This window comes from Cucumis melo, unplaced genomic scaffold (genome assembly GCF_025177605.1).
Source record: "Cucumis melo cultivar AY unplaced genomic scaffold, USDA_Cmelo_AY_1.0 utg001045l, whole genome shotgun sequence".
Classification (NCBI taxonomy): domain Eukaryota; kingdom Viridiplantae; phylum Streptophyta; class Magnoliopsida; order Cucurbitales; family Cucurbitaceae; genus Cucumis; species Cucumis melo.
Genome location: NW_026124365.1, coordinates 30,001 through 35,000, shown reverse-complemented (window position 1 = coordinate 35,000; position 5,000 = coordinate 30,001).

Below are 5,000 nucleotides of genomic sequence, written 5' to 3'. Positions count from 1 at the left end.
ATTTAGAATTATGGAGTTTTGTATAAAATATCTATATCAAAACAAAAGTGAGTCAATTTCTACCATTATTATGATATTCCAATCGGATTGGGTACTATAAATAGATTCGGGATTTGATCTGAAGAAACAATATAGAATTTTTTTTATTTAACAACATGGAACTTTTTCGTAGATTTCACTGTTAAAAAAAATTCGCATAGAAGAGAGATATTTTACCTATACCTATATTTTTTTTAGTAGAATTCGTAGAATGCGATTGAAGTATGTATAAGGACTTGTATTTATTAATAAACATGTGCAGATATATATATATAGTTAGTTATATATATCGCCTCCTTTATTACAGTTCTATGGGGAACATCACATGTCGTACTCTATCAAAAATTTATATTTTCTATTTAATGATAATGAAAAAAAAATTCTAAAAACAGAATTCCGAACATTTCCTATAAACATCTTATATATATATAAGATATTAGATTTAGATAATAGTAATCGTTTATGTTCTGGGGTTTACATATACTCATAATCGCTATTAAAATTGTCATTAATAAGGATTTTTTTATGGTTATGGAAACGAATCAATACGGATGGATTAGTAATGATTAGTTATCTATCAATTTTTATTTATTTAGGTAAGGTATCCATTTTTGGATTGTTTTCTTATATCATTAGGGAAACCGAATTTGCAATTTCAATCCAAGAATCATTTATGAATTCACAGTCAATAGTTAAAGTTAACGGTTCCCATTTGTCCTGATTTTTTGCTTTTGTGAATGAAAATCCACATTTTTTTTTCAATAGAAAAAGCAAAGTTTTGCGGTTTTTCGTTTTAGATATTGTGTGTTGTAAGATACTATCTATCTAAGAGATAGAGCCAATCCAATATTTTGTATCGTTTTGGCGGCATGGCCGAGCGGTAAGGCGGGGGACTGCAAATCCCTTTTTCCCCAGTTCAAATCCGGGTGTCGCCTCAGCAACAAACAAAAGAATCAAAATACCCTCTTCTGTTTTGCTGATATAACTTTATCATTTTTTTTAGAAGAAAAGCATCTTTAGATTTGCTTGATTCTAAGCATCGTTGGGGTTCTCTAAAATGTTATAAATCCTTGCGTATAGGTTTCGTTTCCAGAATTTAGTAGAGTAATGAAAAATAATCGTTAAATCTTGAGATGATAGCCCTTCGACTACTAATGTAGTGTCTACTCATTGGGTCTTGAATTAGGGAATATAATTTCATTTTTCCTTACGGAAAGGAGGAAGATACTTGATATACGGACTCATGAAAGTATCTGAGTACTCGAGCATTCAATCAATATTATATTGAATGAATAATTGGCTTTTTTTTTTATTTTAATCTTAAAAAAAGAACTTATTTCTTTTCGATAAGCTCTAACCACGCATGTAATAGGCCATCCCATCTTCCGATTGTCTCTATGAAACAATCGGGGGGACAGTAAAGATTAGATCAAATGAGAAAGGAATAATAGTAGGGTTATGTGATAGATACTATCTTGATTCTCTATTTTGAGACTTTTTACTTAATGTAATGAAATGCAGGACAACAAAAGAAAGACTAGGTCTTATTATTCCTACATGTTACTAACATTCTTTTGATACTTCCAAGAGTTTTTCTGCCTCTTTTATTTATTTGTACTGAATTTTTTCGATTATACTAGAAATCATATAATAACTTGGGATAATTCGATTTTTTGTATTGTTTCATCAATGGTGTTGTGCCCGAATCTCTTTTTGACTATGCGCTAGTGATTCCACTATTATTAGTGAATAATAATTATTAGTGAGCAATAATGGAATAATTCTTTTATATTCATAGAGATAGGGGACATAATTCACATGGATATGGTAAGTCTCGCTTGGGCTGCTTTAATGGTAGTCTTTACATTTTCTCTTTCCCTCGTAGTATGGGGAAGAAGTGGACTCTAGAAGTACTACTAATTGAAAAATAAAACTGTATTGTTTTTGGTTTATTTTATAGATCGTTCTGCAAAACTTTTTTTCTTTTATTTTGAAAAGTAAAAAAAAAAAGAGTTCGGATTATAAGTTTTTAAGTGGATCCATACTTTCAACACGAAAGAACATAGACATAGTGGTTGTCCAATGAGATACTACGCATAATAATATACTACCTCATAATAAGATAGTACCTCGGGGTAGCCACCCACATATTACGTGCTTACCACTTCTTTTATTTATTATTATTAGTATTTTAGTTATTTTCAAAATAGGATTTTTTCTTGTTTTAGGGAACTCATTTCATATCATGCTTCAAACGTTAAATAAAAATGGGGTTTGCTAATTCTTTTCGAAATCCGAAGATAAAAAGTTCCCATGGAACCGAACTCCTGGATCATCTGTCAACTGCTCAATCAATTACTTCTTTCGAATGCTAAAAAAAAATTAGTGGCCTTTCGATTATTTGATTTCAGATTCATTCTAATCAACATGAATTATGAAGCAAAGAAATAGAATTGGGCCACTATGTATATTAGATTAATATTACATATATGTAATTGATATGATATCTATATATAAATAGAAAGATATATATTGTATATTCATCTATATTCAAATTGATCGATATTCAACCTCTATTTTTATAGAGTACAATTTTATATTTATACACTTCAATAACAATAATAGATAGTATGGTAGAAGGATTCATATATTTCTTTCTACCATACTATCGGATCTTATCGAATACTTCTCTCGTAGAATACTGATAATTCTAGTCCGCCAATTTCATTTAAGACGCGAAATTTTAATGCTTTTCATTTTTCTTATCTTCAATCATTGATAAGAACTAAAACGTCAAGGTTAATTCAAATTAATCACTTTGACTGATTGTTTTTACGTATATTATAAGTAAAAAGGCGGTCGGAACTAGAATGAACAGTGCAGTAGCAATAAATGCGAGAATATTTACTTCCATAATATCATCGTTTCATTTTTTATTCGCAATAACTCGGGATTTAATCCCATAGAGATGATAAATGTTTCGCTTGTAAATTCAAGGGGATGCGTTGCATCTCGATGATATCGAATCGTATTAAAATATCATGAATAACAATATCGGAGCTATCAAATCGATTCATCGTCGAGAATTGAATAGTATAACATAGGAAGATCTTTTATCCATACCGAATTTAAACAAAATGGGATTCCTGATGCAATCAAGAATTTCGTTACTTTTTTTTATTTATAATTTTTTGCATTCTTTCTTTTCTATAATCTACTGCCCTCTTATTCAATGCAATCATCTGATGAAGTCTCATCAGACTACCTTTACCCTTACATTGTTTATAAACAAACTCAAGCAAAGAATAGCAGCGAAATTCAAAAAAGGAAAAGGAGGTAGGTTCGAACTAAACTCCTTCCTTTTTTTGTACTTATAAAATCTTCTTAAAAAAAAGAAATAAAAACGAAACTTAAACTTTCAAAAATTCTTAATTACCTCACTAAGAGAGATAGATGGGATCCTTGTTTGTATTAATATCCTCTTTCCTTGAATTAGTAGTGGGACGTATATATCAAAAGTTAAGTGTTAAATTTTAATAAGATAGATTATTTCAAATTCAAATTAGTAATTGAATTTACTAATTGAGGTTACAAAAAATCGGAGCCAGAACGGATATATTTTGCTTTCAGACGAAAAATTAGATCAAAGTTTACTATGTAAACTTTATTTTGTATCGTCCAAATTCCCTTTATGTATGTGCTTTCCGGAAACGTATAGTACTCTATTTCATTAGAAAAATCGGGCGTAATCAACTAGACCCAGTACGCCTTCGAATCCTGAATATGATGCTACCAATAATTGTGGTAATTCACATATGGCACATATGTCTTTCTCCCATCAATTAGTACTCGTTGAAGAAATCAAAATTCCCATATTTTTTTGTTGAAAAATGTGGAAAAAAAATAAGAGAGATCCCGTTTGGAATAAAATTCAGTTATGTTATTTGTTCTCTCTTTCACAGGAAAGGAAGAGATTAATTGATGTATTTTTTTTTTATTGGATTTGGATCCATCGGGACTGACGGGACTCGAACCCGCAGCTTCCGCCTTGACAGGGCGGTGCTCTGACCAATTGAACTACAATCCCAGGGAAATAAAGTGTACAACATATGTTGTTGATTTAATTTCCTTCAAACCTTTCTATGTAGATTTTTGATTCGAATTGTCATATTCTACCAGACAGAGACGCGAGTAATAAAGTAATAGATTGATATGCGCGGAGACATGGACTTTAGTGTGAGAAGCATGGATTAATATTTATTTTTTCGTTATTGTAAAATTGATTGATTATCAATCTGTCAATGAATAAAAAAAGAGTTTTTTTTTTTATTCTTTCATATCAAGTCAAGTATTTCTGTAGAAGGACAAATAGGTTATATCATTTTATGGTGGATACGCGATATATTGGGCCGAGCTGGATTTGAACCAGCGTAGACATATTGCCAACGAATTTACAGTCCGTCCCCATTAACCGCTCGGGCATCGACCCGGGAAGAATCAATTCCAAGCTTGTTGATAATCCATGATCAACTTCCTTTCGTAGTACCCTACCCCCAGGGGAAGTCGAATCCCCGCTGCCTCCTTGAAAGAGAGATGTCCTGGACCACTAGACGATGGGGGCATACTTGCCCGACTGCCATCATACTATGATCATAGTATGAATAGTTTTTTGAAATTGTCAATATAAAATAAATATAATGGACTAATATGATGCAATTCGACGTATTTTTCTTTCTTTCATTATTCCATCGAAATTTTTTTATTTGTGATTTCTATTTATGAATCGTTCATTCTAATCACCATTCCCCATATAATTCTATATAGAAATTATTTTATTTTAAATTGCATTTTTTTTTATTTATTTCATTTAAATAATATACATAAATTTGCAAATTGGAATATATAGTTATATTACTTATATTATAGAATATCAAATGAAAATAGTGATTAGTAGTGATTAG